At 46.8% G+C, this 21,839-nt stretch overlaps 1 protein-coding gene and 1 long non-coding RNA gene across 4 annotated transcripts in view; one reads left to right on the plus strand and one right to left on the minus strand.

The window, feature by feature from the left end:
* Positions 1–8,250: 8,250 nt before the first annotated feature.
* Znf324 (zinc finger protein 324) overlaps positions 8,251–21,839 on the plus strand; it is a 29,160-nt gene continuing 15,571 nt past the window's right edge. Inside the window, exons 1-2 of one of the 3 annotated variants that reach the window (XM_052761448.1) lie at positions 8,251–8,813; positions 10,572–10,955. The gene's annotated coding sequence lies outside the window, so the exon portion shown is untranslated. Of the gene's footprint in view, positions 8,814–10,571; positions 10,956–19,796; positions 20,328–21,839 lie in introns of those variants that run through there. The other 2 variants (XM_052761449.1, XM_052761450.1) reach the window with 2 other exon arrangements.
* LOC128124802 (uncharacterized) lies at positions 17,231–19,535 on the minus strand. The gene is made up of 2 exons (XR_008222981.1): positions 19,092–19,535; positions 17,231–18,916 (listed from the first exon to the last, which is right to left on the minus strand). It is a non-coding gene; the product is annotated as an uncharacterized LOC128124802 (long non-coding RNA).

Genomic DNA, 21,839 nt, shown 5'->3' on the forward strand with positions numbered 1-21,839 from the left:
TCCAGTCCTATAGCTTTTCTGAGTCACAGGTCTCGCTCCGTATGCCAGATGATCAACTAAACGCCAAGAGGGATGATTCTCTGGGCAGCAGAGGCTTAGGAAGTCTGTCGGGATACCGGGATCTGTAGGGATCTACACATCCGTCAGGGCACAGGTAAGTATCGATTCAGTTCCCGAGTCTCCTGCTTTCCCGTGGGTGGAGGGAGTAAGGTGACTTGTGAGAAATGTAGTCCGCGCTTAGCTTCCTCAGTTGCCTTGGCAACCACCAAGCACACACAAAGGGGGGGGGGGCACGAAAGTGACGCCATAATATGCAGCAGACACCAAGACTTCTGGCCTGGTCCAAGTCAACTCCCCCTGCTCTCCGGTTACAAGGACCTCCCCTGATAGGAGGGTATCCTAGGAGGACAAAAAGGACTACTCAGGTCAGGGGACAGGAGGTGCTAAAGCAGAGGGTGGCCACGGGGTCTCTAGAATGAGAGCTTTCAGCCGGGCGGTGGTGGCGCACGCCTTTAATCCCAGCACTCGGGAGGCAGAGGCAGGCAGATCTCTGTGAGTTCGAGGCCAGCCTGGGCTACAGAGTGAGTTCCAGGAATAGGCGTAAAGCTACACAGAGAAACCCTGTCTCGAAAAACCAAAACAAACAAAAAAAAAGAATGAGAGCTTTCATACAGTGAGTGAGGGTCATCGGAGGCGTGGGGAAGAATGAGATGATGGCTGCCGGGCAACCCTCCCAGGAAGGAGGCAAGAGACGAAGTGAGGCGGTCCTGCAGAGGGTATGTAGAGTCACTCGCTGGAGGCCCAACACAGTTTGCTGGGAGAGTTCTAGAACCAGCTATTTGGGGGGGTCTAAGGGTAAGGCTTGTGTCTGAGAGGTGAGGTTTCTGGAACTCCAAGGGAATGTGTCAGGCATTGGAGAGGGTGGACGCCGAGTGCTGGGCCCTGCACACAGGTGACGTGTATCTGGTCACCGGCTTGCTGCTGCATACTAGATGAAATGTGGTTACACTGCAGACATCAACGACAAAGGCCTAGTGTTCCTCTAAGGTCCAGGGTCTTAGGGGCAGTATGAGGGTATGTGTGGTGGGAAAGGCCCGGGGCCTGTCAGGCAGGATAATGTCAGTAGGAGATAAAACAGGCCCCTGAGACACACAGGTCAAGGCTTGATGTGTCTTTTTGTCCATGTCGAGGTTTTTTGTTTTTTGTTTTTTGTGGTTTTGGTTTGTTTTTCTTCTGCCCACCCTTTACCTCATCTCAGCTGACTTCATCATTGAAGAGCCTGGTGATGTTTGAAGATGTGGCCATATATTTCTTCCTAGAGGAATGAGAACTCCTTAAGGTGGCCCAGAGGAGGTGACGCTGGAGGGCGTTACGTGTTTCTCTGGGTAAGTCCCTCTCTCTCCTCCAGGTCCCAGACCACCTCGGACCACTTTTCCATGGATGTCTTCGGTTGTCTGTTGAGGGTGTTATAGGTGCTGAGACTGGACCACCTGTCATTTGAGCAGCCCTGTGAGCTACGTAAACACCTGCTTCCCCAGGGACTATCGGAACAACCTGGTTGTATCCCAGGTTAGCCTCTGAATCCCCCTCAGCTCTGTTTCTCCCTGGCCCTGTGAATGTGCCAGAAACACGGCCCCTCCTACCTCCAGGAGAAATTTTACAACGTCCTGCTTAGAACAGGCTTGAGTCCTGAATTTGAATCACTAGGTAATCTAGGGGAATATTGCCATTTTAAGTCTTTCAGATCAGTGCTCATGAAAAGTTGTCATCTTTTCACTTATTTAGTACTTTCTTTTCAGCCACCTTATATTTTCAGTATGCAAAGCTGAATCTATTTCTAAATATTTTATTTTCATTTATATTTTTATTTATATGTGTATTTGTGTAGGGGATGTTGGTAGGCAGGTACACAGGCCTCTGGAGGCGTGAAGACAGTTGCCCAGGAGCCTTCCACTTTGTGTTTTGAGATAGTGTTGCAGGCTTTCAGAGACATGGGACACCAAGGCTCTTTTGATACATAGAAGCAGTTTATTGTTTTTGTGAGGCAAGATCTCACAATGTAGCCTTGGTTGGCCTGGAACTCATTTTGTAAACCAAGCTGGCCCCAAACTCAGAGAGATTCTCCTGCCTCTGCCTCCTGAGTGCTGAGATTAAAGGCACCCACCAGTATTCCTGGGGCTTTGATTAAGGTGTTTGTTACCCAAAACCCTGAAAGTGACTGAAGCCAGGCGATGGTGGCTCAAGCCTTTAATCCCAGCACTTGGAAGCAGAGGCAGATGGATCTCTATGAGTTTGAGGCCAGCCTGGTCTACAGAGTGAGTTCCAGGACAGCCAGGACTGTTACACAGAGAAACCCTGTCTCAGAAATAAAAACAAAACAAAACAAAACCAAAACCCTGAAACTGAATGTGACACCCAGCTGAATCTCTAAATCCTCTTGGGAACTTCATGCTACTTCACCTCAATGTGTCAATATGACCATGTTGTGCCCATTTTGAGAAACCCCCAGAGACTACCAAGGAGCCGATTCCTGATACAAGCACATAGGGTCTTTTTTTTGTTTTGTTTTGTTTTGTTTTTCCGAGACAGGGTTTCTCCGTGTAGTTTTGGTGCCTGTCCTGGATCTCGCTCTGTAGGTCAGGCTGGCCTCGAACTCACAAAGATCCGCCTACCTGTGCCTCCCGAGTGCTGGGATTAAAGGCGTGTGCCACCACCGCCCGGCTGGTAGAGAGTTTTTATAGGGAAAAATCATAAGCTGGGAATTACATGCTTTGGCAAATTGGGATTGGTTAGACGGGATATGGGGCAAGGTGATTTTTTGAAACTATTGGTCTAGACTTTCTGCTTGAACCCATATTTGAAACTATTGGATTGGACTTTTTGGCAGGGAACTACAACTTGCTGAGCATGATTATCTGGGCTGCTCAGCAGGATTATCTAGATATCCTCAAGGGCCATAAACCGCAGACAGGATGTCTGCAGGCGGATACTGCTCTGTATCTGAGTTGTCATGGCACATTCCTGAGGTCCTTCCTGGAACTGAGTACATACAGCAGGTGATCTGAGATGGTGGCCCTCCTCTAACATGGAGTCTGTTTTGCCTTCATAGACTGCACCTACGTAAAAAAGGGTTCCGATTTAGTACCCTGTGAGCTCCTCTAGAAGATACTTAGGACCAGGGTTTGAGTCCTTTTTTTTGAATCTCAACCAGCTCATGTTGTCATATTGGAATGGTATCCAGTTTTCCTCCTCTGCTACAGCTTTTGTGGTGACCCAGCTTTGGGTTTGTCCAGCTGAAACAATTCCCGTTGAGTCTAGTCTCTTGTCAGCCTAGGTTAAGGTTGGTCATTTTCTCTTTTCAGACAATCCTGTTTATTGTTTGTCTTCTTCTTTGAAGTGTGAAGTTAGGTTATTGGTTTGAGATCTCTCTCTCTCTTTTTTTTTTTTTTTTCTCGAGACAGAGTTTTTCTGTGTAGCTTTGCACCTTTCCTGGAACTCACTTTGTAGACCAGGCTGGCCTGGAACTCACAGAAATCTGCCTGGCTCTCCCTCCCAAGTGCTGGGATTAAAGGCGAGCACCACCACCGCCCAGCTAAAAAATGTTTGTTTGTTTGTTTGTTTTTTCGAGACAGGGTTTCTCTGTGTAGCTTTGCGCCTTTCCTGGAACTCACTTGGTAGCCCAGGCTGGCCTCGAACTCACAGAGATCCACCTGGCTCTGCCTCCCGAGTGCTGGGATTAAAGGTGTTCGCCACCACAGCCCAGCTGAGATCTTTTAAAATGTGTTTAGAGCAGTGATTTTTCCCTCTAAGCATAGCTTTTACTGGTGTGTTGCTATTAATCTAGCTGCAGAGACATCTCTGTGTTTAAAGTCACTGGCTGCTCTTTCCGAAGCCCTAAGTTCAGTTCCCAGCACCCACATGGCAGCTCATAAGCGTCTATACCTCCAGTTCCAGGAGATCCCATGCCCTCTTGGAGCACCAGGTACTCAAATAGTACATATACATGCAGGCAAAACATCCATACCCACAGAATAATAAAAACCCTTCTTAAGTGTTTTAAATTTTCTGGATGTATGAGTTTACCAATTTTCTAGTTTTTTGTTTTTTGGTTTTTTTTTTGTTGTTGTTTTGTTTTTCCAGATCTCATTACAGATGGTTGTGAGCCACCACGTGGGTGCTGGGAATTGAACTCAGGACCTCTTGAAGAGCAATCGGTGCTCTTAACCTCTGAGCCATCTCTCCAGCCCGTTGTTTTTTTGTTTTTGTTTTTTTTTTTTTTTCCCAAGACAGGGTTTCTTTGTGTAGCTTTGGAGCCTGTCCTGGAACTCATTCTGTAGACCAGGCTGGCCTTGAACTCACAGAGATCCGCCTGCTTCTGCCTCCCGAGTGCTGGGAATAAAGGCGTGCACCACCACTGACCGGCTAAAAAATTTTAATTATTTATTGCGTATATGCTGTTGTTTTTGTTGCTAAGGACATGAGGTTTTTTTGTTTGTATTGTGTAGGTGTTCTACCTGCATGTATGTCTATGCACCACATCCATGTAGTGCCTACAGAGGCCAAAAGAGTGCATCAGTTCTCCTGGAGCTGGGAATTACAGATGGCTGTGAACCATTTGACCTGAGCACTAGGAACGGAACTCTCGTCCTCTGAAAGAGCAGCCAGTGCTCCTAGTCATTGGGCTATCTCTCCAGCCCCATTAAATAATGTTCAGTTCCCAGCACCTATATGATGACAGCTCACAACTGTCTGTAACTCCTGTTCCAGGGGATCTGATACATTCACACAGACAAAACACCAATGCACATAAATTAAAAATAAAATCATTAAAATATAATATTTGAGGATTGGAGAGATGGCTCAGTGGTTAAGAGCACTGCCTGCTCTTCCAGAGGTCCTGAGTTCAATCCTCAGCAACCACATGGTGGCTCACAACCATCCATAATGAGATCTGGTGCCCTCTTCTGGCCTGCAGGCATACATGCAGGCAGAACACTACACATAATAAATAAATTTTTAAAAAAATAGTATTTGAACATCAACTAAGGTTTAACTAATACTTGAACACTGGCTACTATTTTTCAGTCAGGTTTTTGCTGAAAGCAGACTGCCCTACACAGTGTTGAGATGTCACCAGCAGTCCAAGCTCTATTGAAACCCTTAGAAGAGGAGCGTCTTGGAAATCCCAGCCCTTCCTTGCATTATACCACACCTTATTTTGTGTCCTCACCTCTACTCAAGTTTTCCTCAGAAACCTCACAGCACTTGTGTAGAATCCTTTCTCAATATGCCTCACCTGCATATTGAGATATATATAAAGATACCATCTTCCTCCAAGACAGTTCCAGGAAGTGACTGGCCTTTGCTTTCAAGTTGTCAATGTACACTGGAAGATAAGGAAACTTCTTGTAAACGAGAATCAGAAAAGCCCTGTATGTGTGAAGAAGCTGGGAAGGATAACCCAACACACCACCAACCTCCATCACCCAGGATCCCCCCAACAAGAAAATGCTATCAGCATCAATGAGTATAGGTCAGCCTCCCTACCCCAGCCCACCAATAGACAGCAGCAGGGAGCCCACAGCACACAGAAGCCCTTCAAATGCAATGGCTGTGGAACAAGCTTCCAGAAGGTCCTCAATATCAGTCACCTGATAACTCACTCTGATCATTTGTAGGATGGGCAAGAATGCCCCCAAGGGAAACTCAACCCCAGTTAGTCACCAAGAAACCAGCCCTGGAGTAACAGCTCATGTGTAATGAGTGTGAGGAGGCCTTCAGTCTGAAGAAGCACCAAAGGGGAACACAGGAATAAAACTTTTCAGGTACAGTGACTGTGGGAAATCTTCAACAGCAAAGATGCACTTGCTTCGCACCAGAGGATTCACACTGGAGCAAGCCATAACAGTGCAGGAAGTGTGGGAAACCTTCTGCACTGTCTACCCTGGTTTGGCAAGGGAATGTTCATGGTGGAGAAAGACCTTATGAGTGAAAAAAAAAAAATGTGGGAAGTGCTTTAAAGGCGGCAGCAGCAGCATCCTTCATAAAAAGAGTACACGCTGGAAAGAGGCCTTCTGGGTGCAAGCAGTGTGGGAAAAATAATATGTGACCCGCTCTGGCCCAGGACACATTAGCTCACATGCTCTCTTCTTGTGGATGTCACTCTTCAGAACGTCTACAAACTCTCCTGTTAATGCCTCCCCTCGTTATCTTGCTTCCAGCGTCAGCTGCCCAGAACCATGAGCAGACCTCAGAGGCTTCCTCTACCCCTGCTTTTGCTATGCGTTATTTTCTCACAGCTGTCCTTGCTCTTCCGAACAGCCCAATTGCTCACCCACTGACTAACTAACCATGGCTTGGGGAGTCAACGTAGGCTGGTCATTTCTGTTTCTGCTACTTGACCAGCCTGACAAAACCCTCATTCCCCAAGGAAGACATCTTTAGTGGGGAGGGAAGCATGCTAGGGGTCAAAGTCAGAGCTTTGTCCATGCTAGGCAAAGCCTTTACAATTGAGACAAGGTCTTGCTAAATTACTCGTTCTGGCCTTAAACTCACTCCGTAGTTCAGGCAGGCTTTGAGCTCATCATCCTCCTGCCTCAGTCACCTGAGTAGGATTATGCGTCTATGCCACCACACTCAGCCTATGCTTCACTGTTTTTTTTGTTTGTTTGTTTGTTTTTGCTTGTTTGTTTTTTGTTTTTTTCGAGACAGAGTTTCTCTGTGTAGTTTTGGTGCTGGTCCTGGATCTCGCTCTGTAGACCAGGCTGGCCTCGAACTCACAGAGATCCACCTGGCTCTGCCTCCCAAGTGCTGGGATTAAAGGCATGCATCACCACTGTCGGGCGCTTCACTGTTTTATGCTAGGTCTACTCTCTTGGTCAACCTATGGCTGCTTATAATGAATGTCATCCATCTTTGGATGTCTCCAGCTTGAGACACCTGAATTACAAAACTCAACTATTTTCTCCCTTACACCAACTTCCATATTTCCCCAAAACAAGGACAAACATTGTTATCTCTTTTTCTCATAGACCCACATCAGGTAATCTAGTTGGTCCAACTTAAGCAGATTCCAAAGTCAGCTATTAATTTAATTCCACCGGCACTCCTTATTAGTCACCAGAAGCACACACTGAAACTACTATATTTACCGCCTGGCTGGCCTTTCCATCTCCACCCTCACCATTCCCTCGGTGTGTTCCCAGCAGGCAGCTATAGGGGAAATCCCGTGGGTAAGTAACCAACCCTGTTGTAGAAACTCAGTCGAAATGCCACAGCTAACTACATGTTTTTGGCTTCTGTTAAACTGCTGGTTTTCTTCCGTCTGCAAAACTGCCAACAGGACGTAGTTTTTCTGTGTTCTTTGCCTTTAAAAGCGCCCTGTAAAATACATTCGAAGCTGCTTTGTGAGAAGTGTTTTTCTCTAGAAAGTCACCAGTATGCTTAACATAGACTTAATTCAGACTGGTCCTGCTGGTAGTCCCCCACCCTTCCGCCTATGAGATGTCCACAATCAACAAGCCCAGCTGGGATGATCTTTTGCTTGTGGGCGCAGCCGCATACCCAAAGATGGTGTCTTTGTTGTTGTTGTTTTATTCAGAAGACAGTCATCTAAAACACAGGAGGAAACCGAAAGTTTTGGATATCATTTCCATCTCCTACAAGACTCCAGGAGCATGAGGTCCCAGATCTCTGGACGGAAACCTGGGCACCCTCTCCTCCCTGGCGTGTTGAGTCCATCAGCGACCAGCTCTATCGGAACCCAGGGGCTGGACAAGTCCTCACGGGTCGGTTGAATCCTCACACTTCCACTGGGCGTGGTGACAGTGGAGGACGTCGGTCCTCAGGCTCTCGGTCTTCCTAAATTGGAAAACCACCTAAAACATCGGAGACCCGGTTCCAGGGACCATGTAAACTAAAGCCAAGCGCGGAGCCCCGGAGCCTCTTGGAGCAGGTAGCAGAGGAAGAAAGACCCAGGCTCTGGAAGGCTGACACACGAGCAGGGAGTTAACGCGATGTCCCGCATTCTGTCGGTCCCTTCCAGTCCAGCACAGGGGCTGCCAGGGGAACGTGCCACAGGACGCAGCACGGAAATCACAGCGGGACCACAAGTCCCGCCGCGTTCACTGAAGCTCTCGAGATTTGAACCAAATCTCTGAGGCTTCATTGGCTCAGGGTCCTCAAACGATGCCACACTGTTTCCCAGAAACCATCACGGCTCCACTTGGTCGTTGCCACGGAGATCATGAAACAAAAAGCGAGACGTCGCTGGTCACGTGACACGCACTACATCACCCAGAAACCCCTTCGCTGGCCAATGAAAACACAGAAGGGCATTTCCGGGCGGGCCAAAGGGTCGCTGGGCCAATGATAGACGAGGAGTCATTTCCTGGCCCGCATCGTCGAGGAGGCGGGAGTTCTGGCGTTTGACCAGCCACTTCGGCTGCGGAGGGGGCTGTGTCACCGGGTAGTTGCGGTAAGGGAGCTTCCGGGGGTCGCGGAAGCCGGAGCGGAGAAGACACAAGCGCAAGTCCTTCCCCGGAGCCCCGATGACGTTGGCCATCGGGCCACCCACGTGAATGTCGCGGGGTCGCAGCCAACGACCTAGCGCGTCCACCATGGCCTATGGTAATGTATCAGCAGGACCGAGAGGGACATAAGCTCGGAAGGACTTCAAGTGTGAGGTCATTACCGTCGCCCCGCCATTTCCTGGCTGGCTTCTCCTCGCCAGTCCTGCTGACATAGTGGGCGTTGTCATGACTGGGGCCTCTGAGACCTTCCCCGAGCGTTTTACATGATGCCGTTCTCCCCAGGTACACAACTGCATAGGTGGATTTCCCTACACTGTTGTCTGTCATGGGGCGAACCACCTTCCCCTGGGGTTGACTTCCCACAAACCCCTTGGTCTTCCATGGGAATCTCTGCTTCCACATTCCAGACTAGGAAAGAGAGGAAACGTGGATCGTTGGAATCAAGCTATGGCCAGAGAGGGTCAGTCCCTGTGAATGCAAGTCAGGTGTGGAGGTCGGCTATGTTCTCTTGTCTCAAGACGAGGGAGAGTAGCCATACCTCCTTTTAGTCTTCCAGACCCAATTCTGACATTTCATACTGTGTTCCCTGACTCCTGAGTTCTAACTGGTGTTCTCCAAGTACCACTCTTTCTACTTTTCCCTTCATACTTTAGGTCTTCTGTCCTTGGCCTCCACACAACATGTCTTGAGCTGATATACCCTTAGTTACTGAAAACTGGTTCTGTGGGACTGTCTTCTTCCCTCTGAAAGGCCCGCCGTTCTCCCATTGCACAGCACTTAATGCCTACCTGTGCTCCAGTCTCTCCATTTGGGCTCATTAGGTAGCAATGAGACCACCATGCAGAGAGGTGTTTCCATAGTGATGCCAGAAGAGCCCATACTATGACCTGCTGCCCTTGATATTTGATCTTTTCAGAAGGGGAAGTATCATTACTGTATGATGCAGCCTGCACTTTGGGGACAGCAAGCACCTGTGTATGAAATCTATTCTTAGCACCTTTGCCTGTACAATACCCTGACAAGGGCCACTTTTACAAAGTCTTGCTTCTCCCGGTACTGTCCTCTTCCAACAGCCCTCCCTGAGTCCCTTTGCAGAACATGGTATCTTTTTACCACTCTATGTCCCAGTAACTGTATTCAAGGCTGGCACCAACCATCTTCCAGTTTGTCCCTAGAAATGTGTGTCCCAGATAGTCTAAGCACCTCACTTGTCATTACCTTGCCTGTCACCTTTCCAGTAACAACCTATTGCTCTTAGAACCTGGCCCTTAATGCACAGGTAGGCATTAAGTGCTGTGCAATGGGAGAACGGCGGGCCTTTCAGAGGGAAGAAGACAGTCCCACAGAACCAGTTTTCAGTAACTAAGGGTATATCAGCTCAAGACATGTTGTGTGGAGGCCAAGGACAGAAGACCTAAAGTATGAAGGGAAAAGTAGAAAGAGTGGTACTTGGAGAACACCAGTTAGAACTCAGGAGTCAGGGAACACAGTATGAAATGTCAGAATTGGGTCTGGAAGACTAAAAGGAGGTATGGCTACTTTCCCTCAGGCTTCCTCTCCACCCAAGGCCTGCCAGGAAACCAATATCTGAAGCCACATTTCATCTCAAGGCTCACCAGGGAGCTTGTGCATAGATAGTCAGAAAATGTGAAATGCCGTCCTCTAAAAGTGATTTCGCAGCATCGTCTGGCTTGAGGCTCCTCTGAAGCTTTTGAGGGAATCTATCCCATGGCTAGTGTGTTGACTATGCCCCCTCATTCTCTCCCAAGACCGAGACTTCATTTGCCGCTCACACTGCCTCTGAGGATGCAGGGTGTACTGCTTGATTCCTAAGTCACTGTGGAAATGAAACCCTCAGTGGGAACAGGGAAGAGCGCTCCAAGCGCCTGCCTTTCCGCTTGTGCTTTTACTAGCCTAGCCTAGTCCTTTCTGCCACAGAGGTCACCTGTGTAGCAGCCCAGATTTTCTTTCTTTTTTTTTTTCTTTTTTAAAGATTTATTTATTATGTATACAGTGTTCTGTTTGTATGTATCCCTGCAGGCCAGAAGAGGGAGCCAGATCTCATTACAGATGGTTGTGAGCCACCATGTGGGTGCTGGGAATTGAACTCAGGACCTCTGGAAGAACAGCCACTGCTCTTAACCTCTGAGCCATCTCTCCAGCCCCCAGTCCAGATTTTCAATCTCCAGGGTTTCATTTATATGCTTCCTTACGCTAGAGATGACTGACACTGAATTTTGTGGCTTAACTGGTGTCAGAACTGAAGAGAAGGTACCAGAACAAGGAATGGAAACTGGAGAAAAGGAGATAACTTGGACATCATCATCCACCTGCAGCTGCTGGACTTAACATCTAGAGACAAGACGATCTTCCATCCTATCTGAGGAGATCAGAGATAATTCTGCTCTGAGCCCTGTGTCTCTGGTAGGTGAAGGGGTGGCTGATATCACGGGAACAGTTTCAGGTAGAGAACTCTCTTACTTGCAGATGACATAAACCCTATTCAAAATAGCTTCAACAAAAACCATTATTAGTGGTGAAAGAAATGAAAACTTCTATTCAGTATTTGGCTTCAGGTACTAATTTGATTTGAGGCTCGTGTCCTAGCAAAAGGCTTTCTCCGAGCCAGACTTTATGTAGTTAGTATGCCTGTAATGACAGTACACAGAAGGCCGAAGCAGGAGGACTGCAGATTTGAGGCCAGACTTGACTACTTCACAAGTACAAGGTCAGCCTGGGGCTACAGGGCAAGAACTTATCTAACCAATAACCCCCCAAGTCTCTGCCTTTTACTCAACACTGCTTTCTTCAATGGCAGTTGATGGGCAGGCCTCCCTTTACAGTCAAGATGGACGGTCAGCAGTCTAATTTGTACTCGCTCAGAGCCATGGGAGCTTGGTTTGGACTACTCTGACACACACACAAAAACATAGAGCAGGCCAATTACCTTACATATAGACTTGTTGAGGAGATCAGAAAGCAAGCTCAAGTCCAGGACCCTTTTCCAATAGGGTAGGGTTTGCTTCACAAGGTCTACCCATAGCTGCCAGGATACAAGAGATTGAGCTCTGATGACCATTATCTGTTCAACTCTGAGGCTGACACAGCTGGACTTTTAACTCCACTTTCAAGTATTGCTTCTCATTCTACTTGGTGGAGGACAGTTATTACACCCAGAAGGAATGGCCTGGAGTTAGGATATGCACTGATATCTTGGGATGCTCAGGAGAAGTTATGCAGACATGCCTCATGCTCATTGATGCTTTCATTGGAGTGGTTTGTCTCATGCTTCAGGGTCTGGGAAGAAGAGAGACATCACAAGCGGAGCTACATATTGTGGGTAAATATTGTAGGCCAATGCTTTCTTCATGCCTGGAGATCGATCCCCAGGCTCCCTCTTGCCTGATTTGTCTCACGTTCATTGTTGGGCCAGGAACACTTGTGATGTATAGATCTGGGTGGAACATTAAAGGATTCTACAAACCTTTAGATTTTTTGCTCTGTTCTGCACTTCTATTATTATTATTATTATTATTATCATCATCATCATCATCATCATCAGTGTCCTTGTTCTAAAGAAAATGGAGCCGGGCGGTGGTGGCACACGCCTTTATTCCCAGCACTCAGGAGGCAGAGCCAGGCAGATCTCTGTGAGTTCAAGGCCAACCTGGTCTCCAAAGAGAGTTCCAGGAAAGGCACAAAGCTACACAGAGAAACCCTGTCTTGAAAAACCAAAAAAAAAAAAAAAAGAGAAAATGGAGGTTCAGGGTGGTATATAAGATTTCTCTCCTGTGGTCAAGGTCACCATCAAGGCAAATTTAATAAGCGCTGAAAATGAGGTCATAGTTAAATGTGGTGGTGAATGCTTGTATTTCCAGCACTAGGAAAGTGGAGGCAGGAAGATAAGAAGTTTGGGGCCAATCTGGGTACATAAGAGACCATCTCTCAAAAAAGAAAAAGAAAACAAATAAACAAACAAAAAAAATCAGGTCTTTTGTTTTCCAAAGAGCTGCTGTTTTTTATTTTATTTTATTTTTTATTTCAGGGCTGAGAACCGAACCCAGGGCCTTGTGCTTGCTAGGCAAGTGCTCTACCACTGAGCTAAATCCCCAACCCCTGATTTTTTTAAATTGCATTATAAATTCCCATACTGCAAAAAAGAGATTCCCCCATTGTTTTTTCCCAGCTATTTACCTATCTGATGTCACCGAATGTGCATTTGAATATAACCAGCTCTTGTGAGCCCATATAATGTGATTCAGGCATCTCATTGGTTTATTGCTTGCATTTGCCACAGTCTCCCCCTCTTTCTCTGACCTCAAATCCACTGTTTCTGTACCCACCTATGACTCCCACCTGGCTATTGTAAATCTTATAGCCAGTGACACTTGACTATAGACTCTGGTCTTCAGAGGCTTTATTTATGGGTAGGACCAGGAGATAGAGGGCCTCTCAACATCGCTGTAGGAATTCTTGAGAACAAAGGGACCAGCTCCTGCTGCCCTTGGGTTTATTGGGGATTGCCACTCCACTATCCAGTTTCCAAAGCTTTAGACTCAAGAGGTCCTGGACATATGGGACACAGTGACCTTCAGTCCATCCCCCAGACTTTGAGCATCAAGGAAATCCAGGCTAACATGAACTGGGAGCTGCTGCTTGTCCTCTTGCTGTCGCCTGTGAGGTAAATGAAGCCTCTCCTCCTGAGCCCTTCCAGCCTTTTATTTTGGAGCCCAATTACCTTTTCAGTTCCTGCCCACAGAGGGTGATCCCTGAAATGAAAAGGTGACTTTAACATGAAGACTTTCCTTATTCTTTCTGAAGGCAGCTGGGTCCCAAGGTCAAATCCCTTGCAGGCTGGACAAACCTGCACGAGACTCAAGAACCAAGGTGTAAAATCTTTGGATGTCATCAGTGGATTCCAGTTCAGATCCTCTTGGACAGACCTAGGTCAGGGAAGAGCCTGAACCACTGCAGATGGGGATAAGTGGGAACTGAGGTGACCCAAAGGGCTCCCTTCACTTACTCCAGAATGAGAGAGCACAGAGGTCTGCTTTCCCTAAGAATGGGAGGCACACACTGTGAGTCCTTCCAGGTAAGTGTGGCAGTGACATAATCTGACAAAGGACCTAGACAGAAAAGAAAGTATAAAATAGCTCCCCAAAGCTTCCCACATTCTTGGCACTCTCTCCTGAGGGATGCTAGAATGTATGTTTCAGTTTCAGTTGCTATAATCTGATGACTTCCTTAAAGTTTCTTCTGACTTAAGGTTTCTCATGAGTGAGTCCTTTTACAGTGAAGCAGAAGAAAGGCTCTAGCTGAGTGCATTGCGACATTGGCCACCTTTCCAGTGTGATGATTCTGGTGCTGAGAGAAACTGCAGCTTTGATTGAAGGTGTTTCTAAGTCCGATGCACTTGGAAAGCTAGTCTCTAGCATGTCTTTCCTGGTGCTTGGATAGGGTAGAGCTATAGCAGAAAACTTTTCCACATTTGCTACAATGACTGGGCTTTTCTCCTGTGTGGATTCTCTGGTGCTGACTGAGGATGGAGCAGTCACTAAAGACTTCCCCACACCAGCCACACTCAAGGCCTTTTTCCATTATGAACTTTTCAGTGCTTAGCAAGGTTAGAGCTATAGCTGAATGCTTTCCTGTATTCACTGCATTTGTAAGGCCTCTCCCTACTGTAAACCTCCTGGTGCTGAATGAGGGCAGAGAGTTGGCTGAAGGCTTTTCTATGTTCTGAGCATTCACAGGGCTTTTCTCCAGTGTGCATTCACTGGTGTGGAGCAAGGTTAGGGAGCCTGCTGAAGACTTTCCCACAGTGGTTGAAGTTATCAGTCAGGTCTTTCTCCAGAGCAGCTCCTTTGAGGCAGAACAAGCTTGGAGGTTTGTCAGAAGGCTTTCCCTCATTCACTGCACTCAAGAGGACTTTCTGTGTTAGGAACTTTCTGGTGACAAACATGGTGGGAGCTGTTTATGAAGGCTTTCCTGCACTCCTCGAATCGTAAGGCCTTTCTCCAGTGTGTATTTTCTGCTGCTCGACCAAATTGGAAATGCAACTAAAGACTCCTGTACCAGTTGCATTCATAAGGCCTTCCTGTGTTGTGAACTTTTGGAGGCCAAACAACATGGAAGCTTCAAGCAAAGGCTTTCTTACACTGGCCACACTCATAAGGCCTTTCTCTGCTGTGAACTCTCTGGTGCTGAACCATTGAGTGCTTTTGGGTGAAAGCTTTTCCACATTCACTACAAGTATGATTTAGTATGAGCTTTCTGATGTGACCTTAGTTTAAATAAGTGGCTTTAAATCTTCCCACATTTCTTACACACATGAAATGATTTTGCAGTGTGATATTTGTTGGCATTTCCCATGAGGCCATTCCCACCTTTTCGGCATCTGAAGTGTCTTTCTTCAGTGTCTTGTCAGATGATCAGGGAAAGCAAAGACCACCTGGAAGCTGTTGTTGGTTGTTTCTGCTCTTTGTGGGGCCCGCCACCCAGCTCCCAAATAAATCACACATGGAGGCTTGTTATTATAAATGCCCAGCCTAAGCGCTGGAGAGATGACTCAGAGGTTAAGAGCACTGACTGCTCTTCCAAAGGTCCTGAGTTCAATTCCCAGCACCCACATGGTGGCTCTCATCTGTAATGAGATCTGGCTCCCTCTTCTGGCCTGCAGGGATACGTGCAAACAGAATACTGTATACATAATAAATAAATAAATCTTTAAAAAATAAATAAATAAATGCCCAGCCTTAGTTTGGCTTGTTTCTTGCCAGCTTTCCTTAAATTATCCTGTCAACCTTTTGCCTCTGGGCTTTTCCTGTTCTCTTTTTCTGTACATCTTTCTTACTCTGTTGCTGGTTATGTAGCTGGGTGGCTGGTCCCTGATGGTCCTCCTCCTCTGGATACTTCTTTTTTCCTTCTTTCCTCCCAGATTTCTCCTTCTATATATTCTCTCTTCCTGCCAGCCCCGCCTATCCTTTCTCCTGCCTCATTGTTGGCCATTCACCTCTTTATTAAACCATCAGGTGTTCTAGACAGGCACAGTAACACAGCTTCCCAGAGTTAAACAAATGCAACACAAACAAAAGTAACACCTAAAAATAATATTCCACAACAGGAAGCATGTTCCACGGAGACTGCGTTTGAAAGGCTTCTGTGCACCACAACTCCCTGTGGTTCCCTGTGGCTAGACCAAGGTGGGAAGGCAGGCCTGTGCTCAGTGTTCTCTTTACTGGGGAGGACCTGCTGGGAATCAGGGCCTTCAAAGATGACTTTTTTTTTTCTTTTTTTTTTTGGGTTTTTCAGGACAGGGTTTCTCTGCATAACTGTCATGGCTGTCCTGGAACTCTGTGTAGATCAGGCTGACCGAAAACTCAGAGCTCCACCTGCTTCTGCCTCTCAAATGCTGGGATTAAAAGCAAGTGCCACCACTTCCCAGCATATGATGGGTTTCTTTTCTTTCTTTTTTTTTTTTAAGATTTATTTATTTATTATGTATATGTGTTCTGTCTGCATGTATACCTGCAGGCCAGAGCTCATTACAGACAATTATGAGCCACCATGGGTTGCTGGGAACTGAACTCAGGACCTCTGGAAGAGCAGCCAGATGCTCTTAACCATTGAGCCATCTCTCCAGCTTCACATGATGGGTTTCTTAGCACTATACTTTTTCTTTGGCCAATGAAAGTTCACACTGATCCAGAAGCTTCTGCCACATGTGCCACAAATATAAAAATATATGGCTTCTGTTGAAGTTGTGTTCCCTTACCTTCAGCAACATTTAAAATGTTTTTCAAGACTGGGCCGCACATAACACAGGCATAGGCCTTCCAGCTTGTCTTTTTTTTTTTTTTTTTAAATTATTATGTATACAGTGTTCTGCCTGCCTGCACATATCCTTGCAGGCCAGAAGGGGGCATCAGATACCATTACAGATGGTTGTGAGCCACCATGTGGTTGCTGGGAATTGAACTCAGACCTCTGGAAGAAGAGCCAGTGCTCTTAACCTCTCAGCCAGCTCTCCATCTCTCCAGCCTGTCTTATATGTCCCAAACTGAAACATGTCCACAAAAACAACCTTTTCATGAAAGGCTTTCTCCACTCCATGCCAGCAACCTGAAAGAATATATGCTCCAGGAAAGCATCTGTGGGGGCTTTGTTGGAAATGGGCAGCCTAGTTTTGTTTGTTTTATTTGAGACAGTCTCTCATCTGTACTCCAGGTAAATCTTCATCTAGCGGGCTGGAGAGATGGCTCAGAGGTTAAGAGTACTGGCTGCTCTTCCAGAGGTCCTGAGTTCAATTCCCAGCACCCACATGGTGGCTCACAACCATCTGTAATGAGATCTAGCGCCCTCTTCTGGCCTGCAGTGCAGGCATGCGTGCAGGCAGATCACTGTATATACATAGTAAATAAATAAATCTTTAAAAAAATCTTCATCTAGCAGTGATTCTCCTGCCTCTTTCTCCAAAGTTCTTGGGTTATAGGTGTGCATCATCACTGAGCTTGTGGGCAGCCTCTTTACAAGCACCTATCCAGCCAGGTGTGGGGGCATATACCTTTAATCCCAGTACTCTGGAGGCTGGGGCAGGCAGATCTCTGTGAGTTCAAGGCTAGCATGGTCTCTGCGTGTTTCAGGCCAGTCAAGATTACATAATGAGAACATGTCTCAAAAAAAATGAGCAAACATGCTAGGCAATGGTGGTGCACTCTTTTAATTCCAGCACTCTGGAGGTAGAAACAGGCAGATCTCTGTGAGTTCAGGGCCAGTCTGGTCTACAGAGTGAGTTCCAGGACAGCCAGAGTTGTTAAACAGAGAAACTGTCTACAAAAAATAAACAGAAGAGTTGCGTAGCACTATGCTAACCCTGGTGTTACTCCTGCCTCCAGCTCCCACTCACCAAGCCTTCACTCCCTCTTGTGACTAGAGACACATCTATCTTGTCAAGCACTCAGGGTTCTTTACCCTGCTCCAACTGTGAACTCACACAGTCCTTGGAAGATGCAAATTGTGTGAGAAGAGAGATGGGTGGCTAGCTTTCACTTAGGTCAACCCACCTTCTGACAGACCAGAGGCATCTCATCTCATTTTTGCAACTGGAAGTGAGAATGTAGTTCATTTTACAATCCTAGGCTGAGAACATAGCTCAATGGTAGTTTGCCTAGTCTGTCCAAGGTCCTGGGTTTGTGCCCCAACATAGAAAATTTTTTTTTCAAAAAACTATACCCAAACAAGCCTCTGAAGACTGTCTCATAAAAATAGCACAGTGGGCCAGGCAGTAGTGGTGCACACCTTTAATCCCAGCACTCAGGAGGCAGGTGCACATTTGTAAGTTCAAAGCCACCCAAAACTAAACAGTGAAACCCTGTTTTTTTGTTTGTTTGTTTGTTTTTTGTTTTTGTTTTTAAAAGAGGGTCTGGAGAGATGACTCATCAGTTAAGAGCACTGGCTGTTCTTCCAGAGGTCATGAGTTCAATTCCCAGCAACCATCTCTAGTGGGATCTGATGCCCTCTTCTGGCATAAAGGCATACGTGCAGATAAGCACTCATATACATAAAATAAAAGAATAAATCTTTTCAAAAAAGAGAGAAAGAAGGATGGAAGAAAGAAAGAGAAGGCTGCTAGATACAATGGTACATACCTCAGAACTTGGAAGACTGAGGTAGGAGGATTGTGAATTTGAAGGCAGCCTGAGCTACAGAGTAAAACCATGTCTCATGTAAGAAAAAAACAATAATTATGGATTAGACTATAGAAAAATGTCTGCTGTAAATCAAACAGTGAAGGGGAAGATGAATAGAAATCTCACACAACTTAAGTAAAATGTAGTTCACTTTCTTTTTTCTTTCTTTTTTTTTCTTTTTTGTTGTTTGTTTTTTGAGACTGAGTTTCTCAGTGTAGTTTTGGTGCCTGTCCTGGATCTCATGCTGTAGACCAGGCTGGCCTCGAACTCACAGAGATCCACCTGGCTCTGCCTCCCCAGTGCTGGGGTGTGTGCCACTGCCGCCCAAACATAGCACTCTGAACAGATGAAGATAGGTCTCCTGAATCCCAGAATCTAATCAATATTTATATGTATAATTCAGCTATCATTTGGCTTATAAGGGCTTATTGGGAAATGTTATCTATACTATTTTCTACAGAGAAAATAATTTACTGTTTAAAATAACCCTGGACTTTTTTTGTTTTGTTTTGTTTTGTTTGTTTGTTTTTGTTTTTTCAAGACAGGGTTTCTCTGTGTAGCTTAGCACCTTTCCTGGAACTCACTTTGGAGACCAGGCTGGCCTCAAACTCACAGAGATCCACCTGCCTCTGCCTCCAGAGTGCTGGGATTAAAGGTGTGCACCACTGCCGCCCGGCTGGACTTTTAAATTATAACCTGTTTTTTTTTTTTTTTTTTTGGTTTTTCGAGACAGGGTTTCTCTGTGTAGCTTTGCGCCTTTCCTGGAACTCACTTGGTAGTCCAGGCTGGCCTCGAACTCACAGAGATCCGCCTGGCTCTGCCTCCCGAGTGCTGGGATTAAAGGCGTGCACCACCACTGCCCGGCTATAACCTGTTTTTATGTTCAGGCAAAAAACAAAAACTAAAACAACAAAAAAGTCAGAACCTAGGACAGAGTGCCATCAACCTCTGCTTGGGGAAGAAGCATCAGAGAACTGAGCAGAGGACAAGCTTTATATGTTGTTGGGGGCGGGGGCGCTTTTCAGGATGGAGATTTCCACGGTGGAGATTGGTGGAATTTCAAGTCCAGAGCTTGGGCTTTTTACTATATAGGGAAGGGGCAAGGGCTGGCCGTTAGGGCAGTTAGAGTGTTCCATGGGTGGAACCCCGCCATTGGAAGTCCTGGGGGGAGGGGGAGCTGGCTACTTCAAGCCTTGAGGAGCTTACACCTTCCCCTGAAGTTGCTCCTCCCATCCTCTGACTCTGTGGCATGTACCACAGCTCAGTTAACTGGTCCTCAACTGCCACAATTAGCCATCTACTCTCCTAACCTAAAGATGCCCGCCCCCCCCCGCGCCCCGCCGCCGCCGCCCTTTAAAGTTTATTATTTATGTATATCTGTGGAGGTCTATGTATATACAAGAATGTTGGTGTGTGCCTGTAATCACAGGACTGGGAAGGTGGAAGTAAGAGAATCAGGAGTTCCAGGTCAGACTTGGCCACATTGGGAGCTGGATCACAGCCTGTGTTGCTTAAAATACTGTCAAAAAAAAAAAAAAAAAAAAAAAAGAAGGAAAAAAGAAAAGAAAAACAAGTGAGGTTGTAGCTTTGCTGGATCTGTCAGTTTGGAGGTGGGAGAAATAAAATTTTGCATCTGTTGTTAAGCTAGCCAGATTATATGATGTGGAAATAAGGAGGGGATAATGAGGAATGGAGTCTGTCCTCAGTAACTAGAAGGCAGAAGTTACATAGAATCCTTATGGGTCTCCCCTCCTTCCTAACGTTCACCCCAAGCATAGATCTTGGGCAGCCAGAGGGAGCTTGGGAACATAAGATCACGCATCTAGGGTGCTTCAATCCAACCATGGCTCCCACTACCTTTGAGAGTTCTTCAGACTGCCACTCTACCGTGCCTCCCTTCTCCTCCGACATAACAGATCTTGAACACTCTAGCTCAGCCTCGATTTCAAGCAATTGCACAAACCGTCCCTATGCATCCAATAGCTCTCCGTACTGCACTGTTTTCCGGTAGTGGGAAACCCTCCACGCACATAACGCACAGTGGGGATTTTGGGAATGTGAATCTAGGGATCCCAGAAGCAAGGCAAGACAGCGAAAGGAGGGAGAGGTAAGTCCATAGACACCCTTTCCAGGTCGGGGCCGTGGAACGACGAATCTGGGAGGTGTGAATGAGGGCCTCGGGGCACCCCCCCACACACACTCACTTGCGCCCCAGTCCTTCGGCGGCCTCACTGCCATAGCAACCCGGGCATGCCTTGAGGGCTCAGCAGCACCCTCACTTTACCGAGAGAGGTGACCGTGAGCTGATCGTCACGCTCGCGCACTCAAGGCCCTTGGGCACCACCTTCAGGGAGCCTACTAAACGCAAGAACAGCGCTCCACGACCAGCATGCCACTAGTCCAGCAAAGTAAACGTCTGCCAGGCCGTGGCAGGAAGTCACGCCTCCGCCGCACACATGGCCGGAAGCAGCTCTTCATCTTTCATGTGAATGGCTCGGTCTACCAATCCTCACAGCCTTCTGGTAAATGTAGTTTCAACCCGGCGTCCGGCAGGCGAGGAGCAAGCTTTGTGTTCTCCATGGCAACGCCCAGGCTGCAACGCAGAGGGCGTTGGAAAATGGAGTCCCGAAATAAAACATGGCATGGATGTGGATTAACTTTCATTGAGGGTTTTCCTTTTAGAGATACCCAGCAAGCGTCCAGTGCCCTGAGCTCCTTTGTTTAAATGGCATGGAGTGAGTGCCTTTCTAATTCCGCTTTAGCATCGTTGAAGAACTTGCTAGTAATTCAGTTTCATGGGCAAGGCTCCTCTGACACTGAGTCTGCCTTGGCTTGAGCACCCAGGCCTGGATGAGACTCCGGGAGATTCTGAGCTCACGTAGAAACTGCTGCAATTTGTAGTTTGGTGATGAACTTTGGTTATTACAAAGTGGTGTATGTGTATTAAGATGTATGCAGAGGTGTCCTTTCAGCTCTGTTTCCTTAAGACCGGGTCTCTCACTGAACCTGAAATTCACCATTTTCACTAGACTAGTTGGCCAATGAAGTCCGAGATTCTCCATCTCCACCCGCCCATACTGGTACTGCACCTGAGTGGTGTAGTTACAGGCATGTGTAGCCATGCCTGGCTTTTATAAATGGGTGATGGAGACTTGTTTGTTTTAGACAGAGTCTCACTATATAGCCGTGGCTGTCTTGGTACTGACTTTGTAGACCAAGATAGCCTAGAACTCAGAGATCTGCCTGATTGACTCCTGAGTACTGAGATTAAAGGAATGAGCCACTATGCCTGAAAAAAAAATTAAAATTACATTTATTTGTGTGTGCTTGACATGGTATTGATGTGGAGGTCAAAGGACAACTCACAGTAGCCAGTCCCTGGTACTGAACTCAGATCACTGAGCTTGGTAGCAATCTCACCAGCGAGGGTGCTGGGGTTTTGGTGTTTGTTTGTTTGTTTGTTTATTTATTTATTTATTTATTTTTGTTTTTCGAGACAGGGTTTCCCTGTGTAGCTTTGCGCCTTTCTTGGAACTCACTTGGTAGCCCAGGCTGGCCTCGAACTCACAGAGATCCTCCTGGCTCTGCCTCCCAAGTGCTGGGATTAAAGGCGTGCGCC

Source organism: Peromyscus californicus, unplaced genomic scaffold (assembly GCF_007827085.1).
Source record: "Peromyscus californicus insignis strain IS unplaced genomic scaffold, ASM782708v3 Scaffold_4__1_contigs__length_199733344, whole genome shotgun sequence".
NCBI lineage: Eukaryota > Metazoa > Chordata > Mammalia > Rodentia > Cricetidae > Peromyscus > Peromyscus californicus.